The sequence below is a fragment of the Erithacus rubecula genome (genome assembly GCF_903797595.1).
Source record: "Erithacus rubecula genome assembly, chromosome: 12".
Lineage (NCBI taxonomy): Eukaryota > Metazoa > Chordata > Aves > Passeriformes > Muscicapidae > Erithacus > Erithacus rubecula.
In genome coordinates, this window is record NC_136664.1 from 10,255,734 (window position 1) to 10,275,054 (window position 19,321).

Below are 19,321 nucleotides of genomic sequence, written 5' to 3' on the forward strand. Positions count from 1 at the left end.
GGTGCCGCGGGGAGCCCCGGGCAGGAGCCCCGCTCCTCTCCGGGTGCGCGGGGTGCGCTCCGCCGGGCCGGGCCGGGCCGGGCCGGGCCGCCTCCTCCCGGCTCCGGGAGCTGCCGGCTGCGCCTCTGCACGCCTGGCCCCGGGAGCCGCCGCCTCCAAAACTTGTAGCTTTGCTTCCCCGGCAAGGTGCTGGAAATCGGCCCAATCTGGGAAAGTTCCCTTCCCGCTCAGAAACCATCCCAAGGGGAGTGCTGGTAGGAGGGCGAGGGCTGCTCTCGCCTGCTTTCCCCTTCCCCTGCCCTGCCGCCGGTGCCCGCGGATAGCCGTGCTCGTCCCCCCGGCTGACGGGGCAGGTAGAGCTTCTGGGCCGGCTGCCTCCTGCTTTTGTCCCAGGCTTTTCCTTCTCTACCGGGGAGATGTGTCCCCTACCTGTCCTCTCCTTACAGTCCTGGAAACAGCATAATTATAGTGGTGGTGATAAAATAGCTGGTGCTTTTCTCGTTTTGGTGACAGACCCCGCAGAGGGGGAGGGTGCTCAGAGCTAGGAAGCAAGAGTTAAAATGAAGTTAAAGTACAAACAGAAGCACATAGCTGACATGCTTCAAGTTTAGACAGTACAAGATATGCAAATGCACAGGGCTGTGCAGTATTGACATTTTGAGGTCATAGTGATAGGAATGTATTATTTATAGGATTGGGTTGCACTAGGCCGATAAACTACATTTTAAATCCTAGGCGTTTGTAAGTGATAAGATTTATTTATATGTTTACACTACGCGTGTGCGTGTATACACACGTTTTATATAATGTTTTAATGTTTCACAATTAATATTCTCCCTGCATTACAACCAGCATTACGAGAGGGACACCCCTCTCCTGGTGTGCACTGCAGCCTCCCCAGCTGCTGTTAGCAATGGCTGGGAGCAAAGGAGGCCGGGGAAGGGACCCACAGAGTTTGCAGCAGTGTTGTGATCTCTGCTTTTTCCCCCCTGCGTCCTCTTCCTTTCCCCATATGTCCTTTCTGGCTACAGCTCACCCTAGAAACAGCATTTGCCGCTTTGCAGCCCCATGCAGCTCTCTGTCTTTCCGCCAGGAACTGTTCCCACTCTTTCGCTCCGACAGGCTCCTGAAATGGAAGAATCTCTGTGGGTGGGGGGTAAGAAAACAGATCGTTTCTCATGTAAATTTTATCCAGTCTCTCTGCACTTTGTATGCCTCTTTTTCCTTAGCCAATTCTTGCTGAGGGAAAAAAAAAAAAAAAAAAAAAAAAAAAAAAGATTAATGGCATCTAAAATGGGAGGGGTGGGGGGAGAGAAAGCTAGAGGCAAATTTCCACATCCCCTTCCTCTGGGCATCCTGGTGGGTTTTCCATAGAAACTTTCACACAGCGGCCAGACTGATGCTTAAAGGGGATGGAAGAAAATAATGCAACCATGATGGGAAAACAATTGCATCCCCAGCTTTCTACCTCCATTAAAGGCTCCTTTGCCTTTGCACAGAGGCCCTCAGCTCCCTGTCCCCACAGAGCCCTCTGCCTTCACTCTGACCGTGGAGATGCTCCTGCAACAGCGCCGTGGAAGCCATGGGAAAGCTGCTCCTTTGGCTTCTGGAAGTGAAAACTTGGTTTCCCTGCGGGGGGAAAGCAGCCTTTGTGCCTGCTTGGCTTCCCTAATGTGGAGAAAATTCCCATTAATTTTGTGAGGAAACATTTTGTTATGCGTGTTTCAACAAAAAATTAAAAATCCTACGCGTATTTTTTTTTTTTTTTCCAGAAATCCCTGTCTGTTTGACAGCCTCGCTGGAGCCCCAGCCAGGCCTGCCTGAGACAGCACAGAGAGGCCTCCCTCTCCCTTCTCCCTCTCTGCTGGCTGCTCTTTTCCTGTCTAATCAATTATCTCCCTAGCTAGTCCTTCTCAAAGGTGAGAGCTCATTATGCATATTCATAAATCACAGCTCCCAGCCCTGACACTGATTGATGTAATCATCTCCCGCTCGCTCCCTGTCTGCGCGGGGCGGCGGAGGAAGCGTCGGCGAGGAGGAGGAGGAGGAGGAGGAGGAGGAGGAGGAGGAGGAGGAGGAGGCAGGAGAAAGAGACTTGCAAGTTGTCAGCCGCAGTTGTGTGGGAGCGGCCGGCGGGCGCGGCGGGCCGTGTCAGCTCCCCTTTCACGGCAGCCAAAGTGCCCATCAGGGCCGGGGTAAGGCAGGAGAGAGCTGGGGAACAGCCCCGAGCAGCACTGAGAGCTGACGGGCAGGCAAAACCACGAGTAAGGAAAAGATCCAGCCCCGTTTCTACCATCAGGCATCAGACCGTGCATTAAAATACCCTCCCAAATCTTTCACGTGAGCTGATGCACCTGCTGTGGTTTTCCTTAGTTAAAACTGATTTATTCCCGTAAGAGCAGACATATGTGGCCTGGATTCTGATCACAAGCCTTTAGGTATGTGAGAGAGCAAATATCTTCAATCCTGCGTCCTCAGTAGTTATACTGTACTAAAAAAACAAATTTGTCAAGTATGTAAGTTGCTGTTGAAAGGGTTTGGGAGCAGAAGGGCTCCTCCAGCTCAGACTACAGCTTTCCAGATAGGAGCGTGTCTCTCAGCTATGACTGGTTTCCCAGTGTGTACTTCAGTATGTCAGTGTTCAAAATGCTCTTCAGATTATTTAGTTTACCTGTATGGTTAATGTTTACACTTTTAAAATACCTCTTTTATCACTTTGATCCAAACTATCAGTGTACTAAAGTAATAATACAAAAATATATGCCCTGGTAATCATAACAAGATACAAATCAAAGGGAGCCCTAATCAAGTACTTTTGAGAGTGTTATCTTCCTTGTTAACAAATGGTAATAAGAAAATTAAGGCTTATAGCTTGCTTGTGTTTTATCTGAAAAAACCAATAAAGATATCAGATGTTCTTTGTTTTATATGTTTGAATGTAAAGCAGAATAATGAAGAACATGTACCTTCTAAGGCTTCATTTGCTTTATGGGCAGTAACCCTTTAGTATGCCAGTGAAATTCTGAATTTGCAGAATGAGAACAAGCCTTTGCTGCCACCCAGGGTTTTGAGGCCCAGGTTTGCTGCAGTCAAGACAACATCCTTTTTTATTAAATGCTGAAATTGGAACAAAGCAACAATGGCCGCTTGCTAGCTGTGCATGTCCAACAGGCCTCTTTACTATTCAGCAAATGGAAGATATTAAACAACATTTTGCTTAAAGGTACACTGAGGCCATTTCCATTAGGACATGGTGTCATTCATTTATTCACATGTTAAGTGGATGTCCTTGTGGCTAATGAGTAATAATCAACAGTGACTCCACTTTATTCCTTTGCTCCCAGCAATGTTAAATACTCTGATGGAGTCTCTTTGCTGACACACACTAGAGAATATGGTTAAAAAGTGCTAAAGGACATTTGCAGCGTAGAGCAGCCACATGCACACATGCTGGAAATAGCACTTTTATTACAGTCTATTCTATTAGGCTTTGTTCCTGTTTAAGGCATGGCACATGGAAACTGCTGATATTTATTTGAAGGTACTTTACACCTTAAAAGCCGGAAACTCTTTCAATTTGAGAGTCTGTGTGGTTATTGCTGGGAGATGAGCTCTCATCCAGCTGGTTTCCCAAAAAAACCAAGCTGCACCTTACCATAGCTCTGCATGTGGTACATGACTTCAGATAAATCCTTAGTGGAGGAGGGATTTGGGACAGAATCTTTCCTGCAAAAAATCTACTTTGACATTTATTTTATAAAATAAAATAAAGTAACTCTCCTACCAGCTAATTAATTTTATTACATCAACTGCAGCAGCTAAGTAGACTAATAAAATATATTAATCTATATTTTGCCTTTGCATGATTGCTTACACTGGAGTCTGCAGCTTGGTTGTCTCCTGTGTCAATTCCTAAAGTTTGAAAGGTATAAATGAATCATTCTTGGTCCTGATTAAGCTTAAGTTAGAAATAAAATATGTCAATCAATCTGGTTGGAAATGTTCCTGCTGTCTAAGTTGGTTATGCAAAACACTCTAAGGTGTGTAGGCATGCTCAATTAGGTCAAGGGATCTGATGGCACTCCTAGCCATAAATGTGTGTCACTCGGATTCCTCATTATTTTTAGCAGTGGTGAAAATGCATGTCAGTAGGCCAGCTAGCCAGGCTAGAATAAAATTACTTACTGGGTATGCATAAACCTGAGGTTTTAATACATAAGTATTATACTTATTTTCAAGCAAAACAATGAAAAGAAAATATCTCTCTCTCAAATATATGACTCACTCTATTGGATTTCTCAGCCATCATTAGTATAATTCACACTGGACTTTGCAATACTCAAGACACCTTAGCAGTAAAATTTAAGTGCCTAAAAACATAGATGTAATGTGAAATTAGATACAAGGAGTAAAACATTGATTTTCTCTGTTACAGTCTAACTTGCTTCCAAGAAAGATAAAGCTTCACTAGGAGATTAGACCAGCCCCATTCCAAAATAATTTAATGAAAAAGGACACTTGAGATGGCTATTGAACGGCAGCACCAGTGCTCATCCTCTCACATGGAGACTTTTGCAAGGGATTCCTACAGAAGACAATGCCAGAAATGTTTGCTTGATAGACAGATTTCCTCTGGTGTGCTAAATCACACCCTGATACTAACAGAAATGTTTCTGTGCAATTGCAGGTGAAAAAAATGAGCAGAAAATGTCAGTGCTCATTGCTGCCCTCCTGCACCTGGTGTAGTTGCTGAGATTACCTGGTTTGGCTAAATGACCAGAGTTAAATCCTCTGGTTTTAAACTTCCCATACTGGTACTTTGAACCACACCAAGACCTTGGGCTTGGATACAAGAAATGGAATGAGAAACCAGCTAAACAGGAGTCCAGCCTGGTTTTGTTATGCAAAATCCCCAAGCAACCAAACCTAAATGTGGGGAACTGGTAAACTAAAAGAAAAACATTGCTTCCAAGAAACACAGGCAGGACTAGTACCTCAGGTAAGGCTGGGCTTCTTAAACAGAGGTCTTAAATGTGGTGTTAAAGATGGCAGTGTTCCTTTAAGAACAGCACCATGCAGCTAATATTTTCCTTACTGCCAATAAGACGCAATTAAATCTCATGAATTAATATATTCACTTCAGGAAGCATTCCCATTCTTTTCTTCAGATATCAAAATGGAGCCATCATCAGTCAGTTAGTTAAATAGGGGAATCTGGAAAGTAAGTAAATGGAAGAGCTTTCAAATGCAGGGCTGAAAATGCCCAATGAATGTGTAGGGGGCTTCAATAAAAAGATTTTGACTTGTGTTTTCACCCCTTTCCCACTTTGCTCATTGTTTACTGACACCGCTGTGGACACAGTATTCAGTCCCTGCCCGCCCCAGCCCTGGGATGTAAAAATGTCATCTCTATTGTGCTGCTGGGCTCGCTTTGATGCTGCCGCAGCCCTTTGTATGCCCTTCTCAATCCCTTTATAAGGCTGTCCTGATTGTCCATACTGAACATCGCCACAAAAGCTCGTCTTATTGAGAAAATAAAAAAGTCAGAGAGGGGCCAAATGACGAGAGATTGGGACTTTGCTGTAAAAGACCTACTATTCACATTCAGCAGTCATTTTTTCATCAAGGAATTGCAAAGTTGGGACTGTGACTGTGCCAGCAAAGCCATTTTAGACACTTTATTACTACATTTTTATTTATAATTACTTTTATAATTACCTTTTTTTTTTTTTTTTTTTTTTTTTTTTTTTAAATAGCTCATGTCCCGCTGAGGACAAGCATTAAATCCTAGGAACAATTGTGGAGGGTATTTTCACCTTTTCAAAGAAAACTGCTGTATAACTCATATGTGCATGATTCATCTGGGAAGTTTAGACAGACAGATCGTATGGAAATTCAACTACATAAAAACTACAAAAGAGGCTTCTTGTGATAACAAAACAAGTCAGAAACAGAGCCCATCTCCCCCTGCTATGTAGGAGTACAAACATTTGCAACCCAGAACCAGAGACCAAGGGTTTAAATTGCCAGCCTGAAAAACCTCTACTCAGTTGTTCTTCCACCTAATGCTATCCTAACTTGTACCGAGTGTCTGTGGGCAGGATGGAGACAAAGGCTGGATAAGGTCTTATTCTTTGGGAATAGGCTATCGGAATGGGAGGACGGTGATTTCATGGCTTTTGTTGCTGAGGTTAGGGACCGAATTCTCTCACTGAATTAGAATAGTAACAAGTGGGACTGGGGATCTCTGGGGCTTTTGTAGTGCACTCATCTGAGAGATTGCGCTTTTCTCAGCCCTTCAGATTTATTTTGCCAAAGTTACAGGGCAATTATGGAAATGCGCCCTTTGAAGCTGGGCCGATTTCTCTTTATTTTCTCTCCCCCCTGCCCAAAGCAAAACCTCCCTTGCCTCCATTCTTCAGCAAGTTGGCAGTCATTAGGCAGCGGGGTTTTGAGCAGCCATTCAAATATTCTTTTGAATAGTGCGAGAAAGTTTTAATAAACATGTGTTAAAAAATAGACTTTGAAGCATTTTGGGAAGGAAGTGTAAAATAGCACCAAGGTACCAACATCCTAGAAAACAGGCTGTGTGTGCGAGGTGCTGGAACATGAGATGCTTCCCGTGAAGAGCAGCTCAGAGGGCTGGGACCAGGGCTGGCCAGTGGCATGGGGTGCTTGGCCAGTGACCAGCTGGGTGCTCCTGCCTTGCCACGCTGCTGCAGGTGGCAGCTCCATGGCAGCACCGTGCCCCTCGTCCCTCACACGTCCCTGACAGGGGGCCCAGACAAACAGAACTGTACTTTCGCACCTTTGTACATTATTTATCGGCAGAGTTTGGAATCTCGATGCTGCACGTGAACTAAGATGACATATTTTTTACCTTACTTGCTACACTAACAAAGTAAATATGTCTGGAACCAGATGGTGAGACCTGTAGCTAGGCAGGTTGTGAGCAGGGCTGCTTTTTGCCCAGGAACTCAGTTCTCTACCTCTTTTTTCACTCTCTACTCCCTTTCCTTATTTGTAACATACTACTTTGCTCTTTTAAGATAAATTGGTGTTTTCCTGAGCCATTTAACAAATGGTATGGGCCAAATTTAGACTTGGTATTAGAGGGAAAAGATACTTTTGTTGTCCCTGTTTTATGCCTGGCATAAAACGTGGACTTTCCATCATCACCAAAACACAGTAGAAATATGAAGACTTCTTGTCTGAGTTTTGTAACTGAGATACAAATACAATTTTTGCTCTCTATAGGGTTTATGAGTGATCCTTGGACCACATATTCAGCAACATAGAACATAAGAGATTTGTGTTTTCTGGATGTTAGGGCTTGCAAATTTAGAAACAGAAAATTCCTCTTAACGTGAATGTGTTTAAAAGAATGAAAATCCAGCTCAGACCTTTACAGAAGTGTGCTTGCAATAAAGTAATACAAATATTTCGCATGATGGACAGGGAATGTTTAATGCCACATCTGTAACCTGCAGCACTGCATACAAGGGTGTAACAATTTTCATGTGAGCTGGGCTCAGTGGAGGTGCAGAAGGTACCACTGGAGACCATCACCTCTCTAATCTTCTCCTCATCCTCCTCCCCTAACTCCCTTTTACTCATCCAAATTTCTACCCCAGCCTCATGCAAGTGTTTCTAATACCCTTCCTACCCCCAGTCTGGGATCATCTCAATTATTCTGAAACTCATCACATTACTGGGATCCAATATTCTGAATCCACTGTTTAAAAGCCCTCCAGGAGTGTTGGGGTGTCTGATTCATTTCGATGAGCACCTGAATCTGGTGCACTCCATTTTGTAATAAAGAGAGGAGGACTTGTGGGGTACAGATCTAGGTTCAGGTTTGGGTAAAAAAACTTAAAATGAGTTTAGGTTCTAATGTCCTGGTCTACTCCAAGAACATTTATAATCTTAAAAACTTAAAAGTCAGGTTAAGAAAAGGCAAACCTGCTAATAATATTTAAGAAGTTCTTCCATACAGGGTAGGGAGTTGACTTCCCTGAAAAATGGTATTATTTGTGCCTGGGAAACATGCAATGGGGCAAGTAATGATGTCTTTCTAGGGAAATAATATAGGGAAAATATTGCAATCCTTCAATTTCTATCTTTGACAATTTCTATTTATTTATTTAATCTTAAACCTACATAAAAAACAAATGGCACACTTACCTTTTGAGCTTCAAACTTGTGACAGAGTCTGTCTTTCTACTATTTTAGGCTTTAAACACCAATAATTAAGAAGACTTTGAATCATACTTGCAAATGCAGTTGCTGAGCACAGGGTTGGCCAGCTTCCCCAGGTGAGGGCCCTTGAGCAGTCAGACTTCTCCTCCCTGGCAGCTCCAGCCTGCAGGTGGTTTGGGGGATGCCTTGTATTAATCTGGCCTTAGGGCCACAGAGACATAGATCACCATGACGAAGTCTCTGCCTGGAGGAAAAGGTCACAGATTTTGAATACTTTAGATATTTTGTCAGCCACTTCTGAAGATTGTAAAGAAAATGGGTTTCCATGTTCAGTGCTGTCAAAAATGACCCTCAGGATGCAACGCTTCTCTTTGTGCTTGGGTCAAAGCCCACAAATAGGTAGGGCAGTCAGCAACAGGGTGAGATCTTCCAGATGCCTTGTCTTACAGGGTACAATTCTGGCTCATCTGGGCTGAATTTTAACCCCTGGGCCTCGTATTTGCTGTGCAGTGCAAGCAAAACAGCAGGTCAGAATTATGACTGCCAGCATCTCAAAGGTTTAGAAACTGAGGGATGAGCATTATAAACTGAAATGATCAACTTGTTTATGGTACAAAGGACAGTGCCTCCCCACTAATTCTACAAATAGACTTTAGATATGGGTGTCTACTATTTGACTGTCAGTGGGAAGTGTATATTTCCTAAGGCTCTGACCTGGTTATCTTCTAATCCTGAGCAATTAATCACCAGCATCTAATAGGGAATAGCTGTGCACAGCAGCATTTGGTGTCCAGCCTCTTCACCTTTTCTACAACTATCAGACCTACAGATTTCCTCAACGTGGGACCACTGTTTGTTTGTCACCAAACAGTCTCGGTTATCAACTGTGCTGCACAGGAGGCAGAGGAGAACAGGAAGGGTCATCATCCCCTTTCCATGTGTGTTGTCTGCAGGACTGGGGAGAGGACCAAAATCTGCCATCCTGTCAAGCTGGCAGGGAGAGCTGGGGACTTTTCCCACTGTTTCTGTTGTAAGCAAGAAGAATGGCTTTGTCTGCAGTGGGCTTGTGCAACGTTGGAGTAAGGTGGTGAAGAATCAGGCCCCATTGATTCTTTGTAGTACTGGAGCTTTGTTTTGAAGTGCAATAAAAATACAGGTGGTGGAGGAGATAATGCACGGCACCATTCCTCTGGGACACTGGGGGAGGCAGAAAGGAATTCCAAAATAAGGAGCACGGGGCTTTTTCTAGCACTGATCACAAACACTAGTTCAAGAAAACACCCAGAAGAAGTAAATATGTAAATTTTTTATGAAAGAAGAACCTACAAGTACCCACTATGTTAGAGAGTTTGTTTAAGGATATTTGATCCTCATGCAGAGTTTATCAGATTATGGTTTAATTTGCACATTCAGGGTTTCTTGGTGGTTTATTTTTTGTTTTGCTTTGCTTTTTTAAGTGTGGAGGGGGGTCCCTTTTAAAAAGCTTTTCTTTCTCTTCTGCTTCAATACTTGTACTGGAGGTATTGCACTTCTGCTAAGATACAAGAAGAATGTTTACAGGGTAATATAAATCAGGTTTGGTGATTACCAATTTCATATAAATTAGATGGGAGAATACTGTTCCGCTATTTTGTTGTCTAAATTATATGGAAATTGGTCTTATGCAAGGAGTAAGTCCTCACAGAACAGGGCCCTTAGGCTTTTGGTTTAATTATCATAAGCTTCCATTTAATTAAACTTATTAAATGGTTTGGTGTAAGAGCAGACTATCATTTTGCAGAAGCTTTCTGAAACAGAAAAATATTTATGGTCTGGCTGCTTGGGAAGGAAATAACACTTTCCTTCAGAGATTTTTCCTTCAATATAAGGGTCACCTGGGCCATCCTCACAGGCACCTTCAAACTCTTTTACCCAGAGGCATTTCAGCCTGTTCCTCACTACAGAGCCAGCAAGTTAAGCTTGTCCTGCAGATGCTATTTCAAATTACAGGCTCGAAATTATAGGACAGTGTTGGCATAAGAAGTGGATGTAAGTGAACCACGAATACCTGGGAACTAAAAGAAAGTTCTAAGCCATCAGAATAGGGAGGCTTTGGAACACAACAAATTCCCAAACCATGCAACCAAAATAAAAAACCCAGCCCAGCCCCAAAACAAGCACTTATTTGCTTTTATCAGATCAGTTTGATAATAATTTGGGCATTTCATGATATGGTGCCTGTATGAACAGGAGATGGGACTCAGTGGCTGAGGAATCCTCCTCCAGCCTTCTGTTCATGGGCAATCCCTTTGTGAGGCTTTACTTTCCTGAAAACAGCTAGATAATGGGATTGACCCTAAGTGTCCTGGCAACTTTCACACACAACCATTGTCCATGGAATGCATCAGTTTAAGCAGGAGAGGCCTTATCTGAGACATAGATATTGTAAAAGTCTTCATTCTGATGAATCAGACTTCCTACAGAGCCCTGCTTTTATTTATCAAGTCTGCAACACAGCTTCTGGGAAACATTACACCCTTTGTTTTATTCAACAAAATTAAAATTTCTTTTTTGGTTGAAAAAAATATACTTATTTATACTATTTTTCCAAATACAATGCTCTGGAGTAGCAGTATGTATTAATATTTGTGGTACTGTGGACTGATTCCTTTCAAAGGAATAATTAGAAGAATAATTAGCTGAACATGTGAAATAGAGATGCTTCTTCAGGGACATGTGAGAAGCTGATTAATAAGAGGAAGGAGGGTTCCTGAGTGTCAGGGACCTAATAAATATATTTAAGGACAAATAGGTAGAAAAAGAAAGTACACATTACTAATGTTGATAGAAAGCCTTAACTGCCTAATGCATTTCAGAAATTGGTTGAGAATAGTTAATCTGTGTGATAACATGACCCTCAGGGTTAGTTAGATCTGTGAATTTTTATCCCCCTGGGGACTTAGCAAGTTTCCAGAGATTCACTGCAAATTCTTATAAAGAAAAGGCATTCACAATTGGAAGATTTCATGCAGGTTTTACTTCTGAATACTCATGTTACACAAACTCAAATTTACTGAGATTATGGCAGAGAGTGGAACCCAGTACTAGCCACACTGTTAATTTAAATTTTCACTTTCTGAAAACACAATCATGCACATTTGGATTTATTATGGGATCATATAAAACTCTAGATGAAAGGAAGTGTTTTACCATAACAATACTTGATTCTTCCTTGCTTCTCTATGCTAAATTAAACTCTGTATGTATATGCTGAAAAACAAATGTATCAGTTGCTATTTTCTTCATTGGATCAGGCATTTCTTACACACCCTTTACAAAAATTTCATGGGAAACTCACAGAAAAACCCACCTAACTGATATAGACTGGAACCATAAAGAGCTTAGTATTTGCAGCCTCATCAGTGTTTTAGGAATACTGCCAATGGGAAGGCAAAACACATTTTTGAGAGTTCAAAAGAAAATATAGGCAGTGTAACATACTACTGACCCCAGCAGTGGTGTGATCATCAGGTTCCTTCTCCCAGACCCAGCAGGCATCAGTGCTGCTGGGAGGGTGAAACATATCCTTTTGTGAGCAGGGCAAGCTGGAAATGTGATTTCTGTTTTGCTTGAGATGCTGTGTCCCAGCTGGCCCAGGAGAGAGATGCAAAATTAAAATTTCTTTACAGAAGGCAGCTTTTGCACCACCATACAGGACTATGGGACTGGGATTTCCAAAGGAATTTAGAGCACTTTTCTCTGAAATATATCAGCTGTAGAAGCCAGTGACATGTTATAGAAGAAGCTTTTTCTTTTGGAGAACAAGATGGATTCACTCTTAATATGGGTGTAAATGTGCAGAAAGGGGCAAAAGAAAGGAAGTACTCTGAGTCTGCAGTTGGCAGTATCATGGATTGAAAGAATCTGTATGTTCTCATTTGTGTGGGGAATCTTTTGGTTCATTCACATCCAACCTGTGTTTTGCCCAGACTGCAATCCAGGGTTTGTGTTCCTGCACAGCATTAAAAGAGGTGAGTGAGATCAGAGGGCAATGATCCTGAAACTAAAAAGCAGCCACACATTTTGTGCATGTATCTCTGACTAGACACCTTTGGCTCACCCTCTAAAGTAAAGCAAGCTTTGTTTCTAACAGTGACATTGATATAAATGGTATAAAAGAGATATTTTTCAGCTGATACTGCAAAAGGGAGAGCTCACCACATGGTTGTGCATAGGAGGTCCTGCCGAAAATACTTATATATAATTTAACAAAAAAGAAGCTTTTGTACTAAGAAGTTACAGCTTAAAGCTTTCTTATTTGGGAAAATTCCAGCCTTTGTGCTCATATCCCAGTTATTATAGTAAAGACTTCCAAATGGGAGATATTTTAGAAGAAAACAGTACCAGAGTGATAAGGGTATTGTGCTTATTTTTCTTTAAGCAATGGTATGCTTTTAGTTTGAGAAGGAATTTTAAAAGGTTCTAGATGAGATGGTACAAATCAAACATATTCTTATAATATTTATATAAAATATGTCAGGAAAAAGGAATAACAGGGACTATTATAAAGCATTGCCTGAGAATCAAGAACAATGGCAGGGCCAGACCTTATTGACCACAGCTTGATAGAGCAAGCATGGGACAATAAAAATTATTTTAGAAACACAAGGTTTTACTAATTAAGAACAACATTTCCTTTGCCATTCCTGGTAACAGCCCATTAAATGTGGCTTTTGTGGGAGGATGCATACCTAGAAGACTTGCATGAAATACCACTGCTAAAAACATGCACACTGGCCAAACCAAAGTAATATCTCTTGTTTCTGGAATTATATTTCCTACTTTGGTATCTTTCCCTGTAAAGATATTAACATACAGATAACATTAACAGAATGAAAATTTATTAGCAATGACAGAAAGGCAAGGAAGATTGGTGAGTAAGATCCAAGGGTATGAGAGGAAAGATCAAAAACATCACAGAGTCTATCATCAGTCTGTTCCTGGGTACCTAGGAGAGAAAGCAAAGCTTCAAAAAGATGAGAAGAAAGCTGATGATGGGGTGACAGAAGCAGCTCCTCTCCAGGACAATGACAGAACAGTAATTATAGACAATGATGACATGTGATGGAGGGCTTTACCCTCCAACTTTACAGGAAATGATCAGGGGAAAACACATGTATCAACACACTCTGTGATAGGAGGAGTAGGGAAAGAAAGGAAGAGTGAAAGCATCCTCTGCCATGCCCATCACCATGCTCATGCTATCCAGAGTGAGGACAACCCAAAGCAAGAGAAGCAAAGAGATGTGTCCCTCTGCAGGGCTCTTCTGAGCTGTGTGTGTGGTGGCCAGGCAGTCCCTGTGTCCTGGGTGGGGCTCAGGGCTGCTCCTGGCAGGCCAAACCTTCCTCTCACAAAGCAGGAGCCTGCAAGAATCGCAGATCAGCAACCAGAGCTGCCAGCAATGATCCCGAGATGTGTGCACTTGTTTCAATTTGTAATCCATATATTCATAGTCCTTCCTGTAGGCTGAAGGCTAAGGGAGGATTTCAGGAAATGTTTGAGCTGGAGATGCCCCCACAGACACAGGGAACAAGTGCCAGTGGAAAGGCAGCCAGCAGCCTGCTCCCAGAGCATCCCGCGAGCGGCTCTCACGGCAGCACTGCTCCAAGGAGGGGTTTGCTGTCCCCCTGGAATACCTGAGCTGCCTCCCTCTCACCAGGTCACAGACTCACCTGCCAAGGCCAAAGGCAGCTGGGGACTTTGGGAGTGCCCTGTTGGGGTGGGATGCTGCTGGCTCATGGAGGAGAGTCAGGCCCGTGTGTGAGCACCAGGTGTAACCCATGAGCCACTGAGAGAGTGGCTTTGTCCAAAGGCAAATAAATGCAGACAATTTCCCTGTTTACATGCACATATACGTGTTCACTCTCACACACTCAGAAACTATAAGGCTCAATAAAAGATCAAAAGCAAATAAATGAAGCAAATTAAAGAAAATGAAGTGTAGGACTGTAATCACACCCAACCATACAAAAAAAAAAAAGCTCTGACCAAATTAGTATGTAATGCACTACTTCAGACAGATGTTTGAATAGGAACAAAAGGAAATAAGGAGGAAACTCATACAATGCTGGTTTGAGTACTTTCAGGAATATAAAAAAAAAAAAGAATAATTTCCCATTTAGCCTGCAGCAGAAATAAGGCCGGATTCTGATCCATTGAAGATACTCTTCCCATTGCCTGCAACAAAATCACCATCCAGCCTCTGCAATAACAGCTGAGAAACATGTTTCTTGAACAGAAAAGGGCAGGGCTGTGTCTCACTGGGCCGGGGGCTCCTGGGCATGGATTAGCAGTTAACCCAGGCAAGGCTTCTGCTAGACTCTCACAGTACTTTTCTTTCTGCTTCCCTTTTTATAGCCTACAGTTTTTAACCATGAAAATCACAAGTGCTTTTTCTTTAGCATGTAGAATTTGAGAACATTTGTTTCCAGTTGTGATCATAAAGAGATAAACAAATTCTGCTGGCAGGACAGCTGCAGTATGTAACTTCAGGGAATGGCCACTGCAGCAAACGTGGTACAGAGCACTGCATCTGCACAGGAACAACAACTGCCTCCCCAAAACTGTACTAATTTCTCAATCCATTCTATCTGCTTACTCAAAGAAGAATTGAATATCTGTTTACAGGGAGAGGGTACATACAGTCATCAGTGATTCTCAGCAGTTTCATGTCTTCCACAGTTTCTGGTATCAAAATACTCAGTTTTACTGTGGTCATGTAACTGGGTTTTGACATATTCCTTTAGGACACACTGCATTGGATTTGAAATGATACTGATAAACAGTAAATTTATCACTGTAATTTTGCCATTTTAGGGTCTCATTCTTAGATGTTAGAAAGGTGTGCTGTAAGATGTAATTTATATAAGAGATTAATAAAATGGTCTTCTTGACTCCTGTTTTCCCATGCAGAAAGGCTTTCCCATTAGCATAAGTCTGCATCACACACCTTGTTGTTTCTTTAAATCCTACTCAGTTCTCTCCTTCACAGATGGGCAGCCTAAATTATTTACTGGTACTGTGGAGGGGATGGGTCATCAGCAAACCTCAGATCACAGTTAGACTGCCAGATTGTCTTTAACATGAAGTCTTGCCTATCACAGTTCTCTCCACTGCCTTCTCAAGATAGATCCAAAAGGTGCCAGCAGACACTAAAACCTGCCCATTGATGCCTGTAATCTCAAAGCTGACACTTACCTTACCTTGCTGTTGGGCAGGGATGATTACTGGGTCTCTTCAAATGGAGCTTTCAGAGACTGATGAAGGATTTCTTGTCAAAACACTAAAATCAGTTCTTGACTCATCACACCAGTTTGAGAAAAATGCCTTTTGGAAGCAAACAAAGACATTAGAGAGTTTCCTATCCACTGATCTGAATGCAGTCAGCTCAGGTGCAGGACTTGGTGCACTGTCCTATCTGCACTTTGAATCTCTGAAGAACTTCTGAAGAAATCAACTCCCTGAGTGGCAAGATCATGAGTCTGCATACTGTGAAAGGCCAGAGTCCAGGAACAGAGCCACAAAGCTGAAACCTCATCCCTCCATATCTCAGTTCCATCAGAGAGCTGGGAAAAGGGAGAATGGCTTATCTGTAATTTTATACTCTAGAAGTACAAGCCAACTCTTCCACTGCTGTACATGACAATTACTCATTACACTACCAAATCAACCTGGGGTGTCATTCTGCTGTTGCTCTCTTATAAATGAGACTGAGAGGCACTGGAGATCTGGAGCACTTGTGAGAATTACAATGACACCACTGCAAATTTCCTGTATTTTAGTTACCAAGGAAGTCAAAGGAACTGGCCCTTGCCAAGAAGTATCCTGCTGCTGCAGCAAGATCACTTGTGCTTCCAACCTACCTTGTTTATAAAGTTACACATTTACTTTGGAAGTCAGCAGAGCTATCACAGATCTGAACTCCATGTAATTAGGAGACAGCATCAGGTGATAAAAATGCAGAGTAAGTCCTAGCAAGTGAGGCAAGCAGGTGGTCTTGACAGGATCAACACAGACCAGAGAAAGTATATTCAACAACAAACTGCAAAAACTGCAATTGGCTGTGACACCCACCTTGATGGGCCTTACAACAAATATTATCATAATTTATCTCATCTGTCCTGTTCCCTTTTACTGTCTGTCCAGCTTCCTTTCGAACCCTGTAAGTACTCTCTGATCTGGTAATCCTTGCTTGATCCCCAAAGAGGTACCTCTGTAGTTTGCTTTTTTGTTTGTTTAAATTTATTCATTTGTGGGGGTTTTTTTTGTTGTTGTTTGGTTTGGGTGGTTTTTTTTTTTTTTGCTTGTTTGTTTTTTGTTCCGTTTTTTTGGTTGATTTTCTTTTTTAAATTTTATTTAAATAATTTCTATTCCCTAATGCCAAAAAATAAACACGGCAATTCATTCAAATAATTAAAACAGAAAATACCAGATAAGTTAATTAAAACATTTAATTTTTAATGTGTTGTGGTTTTCCATTATTTTACACAATACATTAGGATAATAGTGAGATGTTCTTAAAGTGGATATATTCAGAAGCTCAACTTTTCTTCTAACTGCAGCAGAATGGAACCCAGGAACTGTTTTGCAGACTAACAGATAGAGAAAGATTTAGCAAAACTAACAGATAGAGAAAGATGCCCATGAAACTCCATCTATCCCCAAACTGCATACATTCTTTTCAAAGTTGCATCTAATCTTTTGGGAAAAACAAATCTACTTGATTGAGTATATACATACTTGTGTGAGGCAACAACAAAGTTTGGAATTATTTTATACCAAAATATTTTTGTAATTGCCCCTGAAAAGCAGCAATTTTCTGATGCTATATTAGATGATAATATAATACCCCTTAACAGCTGAATACACGTCTGGGGCAAAGCAGCCCTGGAACAGTATTTATGCTAATTAAAACTAATTTCTTTGCAAAAGTTTTAGTCTTAACAAACAATTTAAACTTAATGTGCACCTCTGAATTTACCTTTCTTCTTATGTCAAGAAAGTATTTGCAGCAACATTGTCATTAGGCAGTTATGTTCATGATATTAGGTACATATGATGGCAATTAGAGGCAGAACCTCCAAAAATCCTGGTAGTGTACCCAGGCATGGCTATAGCTATTTTAAGCAGATTTATACTTAGGGCATCAAAGAATGTCACAAAGAGAAGAAAATATGGTAACTGTTGCTTTAAATTATAGCTATCATTACTTCAAAAGGATATTCAATCAGAAACCACTGCAAACTTAAGCTATTTATGCCTTCTGACACTGAAAGGAAAGTAGGCAGTTTCAGCCTGTCATCTCTTAATTCTTTTTTTTCCCTCCTAATTTTTTTTTTTTTTTTTTGTATTTAATAAAAGAAAAGTACTGTTTGGTCTAAGAAACAAGTTATAAGTCCAGGAGGAACGAGTTAGAACAGGTCTCCTGCTTGTTTTTGACCTTTCCCTGTCTGTCAGGCTCATTAAGTATTGCAGGTTCTTTGCTAGTTATTTTACAACAGCTATTGGAAAAATGAAACAAACCTGTGCAATGGTCTTGCTTTGGCTGCTTGGACATAACACTCAGCAGTGTTTGCCCAGCAAAACAGTTCCTGTGTCAAGTAGTAACAGGTACAGCTATTTTCCTCTACAAATAAAAAAAACAAAAGTGAAGCCACAGTTGCTTGCAGAGTAAATTTTGAACAAAATCATAAGATTGTGATTAAATTGTCCATGGGGATTCCTGACCTCTTCTGGTAACAAGAACACACCTCCCTGTAGTCAAATGTTGAAAAGCAAGGAACTTTCTGTTCAACAAAATGTTTTGAGGTTGGACATGGAATGGTCTGCAAAAACTAGCAGGAGTTTCAGGAGGTAAATAAAATTTAAAAAAATAAAAAATCTTCATGTGCCTGCTAGCCCTTCCTCTCCAGATGCACTCAATGTGTTGAGCAAAGAGTGACAAGAAGTGTAACGAAATTTAAAAATAAAATTAAAAAAAAGAATAAATGCCTAAAGAGGAGTGAAAGGGATCTCATGACAAGAGAGGAGTGAAAAAGATGTGCCCTCTGTGCAAAATATATTCCCAAAGCAAAATGAGCACCTTATATTCCCAGCTGCAGGGAAGAAGGCAGACACAGAAGCCTGCAGTTGGGAGATGGGTGGGTGCAGGGGGAATTCCAGCTGGCTCTGTGGGCCAGGCTGTGGGGGCAGAGTCTCAGTAATTTTGCCAGGCAGATGAGGCAGATCACAGCCAGGCTCGTGGGGCTCCTGCCGCGTGACAAAGAGATGGATTGCCAAATTTGAGTTACAACACTTTCATCACACAGATACCTGTAAGTGAGGCAAGAGGAAAGGAGCCCAAACCAAGAATCAAGCCTGTTTGGCCTTTTCCAGAGAGTTTCTGAAGAACATTTCAATTTTCAATGACGCTGGTCACACCCGTGACAGTGACCGCGGGTTTCTGGCAGGGTCTGTTCCCCGTGGCAGTGCATGGTCGGCAGCTGAGCCCTCCAGGTCAGATGTTCCTGGCTGTTTTCAGCTCCCAGGCAGCTGGTTGGAGCCCAGGTACCCAGCAGAGTACCTGGGGTCAGGTCAGGGCAGGGAGGTGCCTCAGCACTCAGGCAGGCCATTGCCAGGGGGGCTGGCAGCGGGTCCAGCTGTGCCTCTGGAGAGCCAGACCCATGGGCAGGCTCCAGGGGATGAAACCATGCTGGCTCTGCTTGTGCACAGGGACAGGGAATCTAGACCAGCTCCAGCACAGAGCACAGGACCTGGCATTTAGAAAAATGTCTGGTAAAAACAAGCAAAGGAAAACCGAGCGTAACAGTGTAGCCCCAGTTCTCATCACTGGCATTTCAGCTGTATTTCAAAACATATATGTAGCATTTTTCATACTTTGCACTGTATTTTTAAAAAAAAAAAATTCTTGATAAAATCTATTTGTTAAAAAACATTTACATTTCTCTGCCTCCCTTTCCAATTCAGCAATATCAACTAATTAACAAAACAGCTTGTACTGTTTATAGGTTTGTACCAATCACCACAGTAAAAAAGCAAGTTAACCAGCCCACATCTAAATAAATAAACAGTTGACATCTATCCT

At 42.0% G+C, this 19,321-nt stretch overlaps 1 long non-coding RNA gene across 1 annotated transcript; it reads right to left on the reverse strand.

The window, feature by feature from the left end:
- Nucleotides 1–51: 51 nt before the first annotated feature.
- Nucleotides 52–13,412, reverse strand: LOC306807075. The gene is made up of 3 exons (XR_013775629.1): nucleotides 11,687–13,412; nucleotides 8,272–8,443; nucleotides 52–1,126 (listed from the first exon to the last, which is right to left on the reverse strand). It is a non-coding gene; the product is annotated as an uncharacterized lncRNA (long non-coding RNA).
- Nucleotides 13,413–19,321: the final 5,909 nt, after the last annotated feature.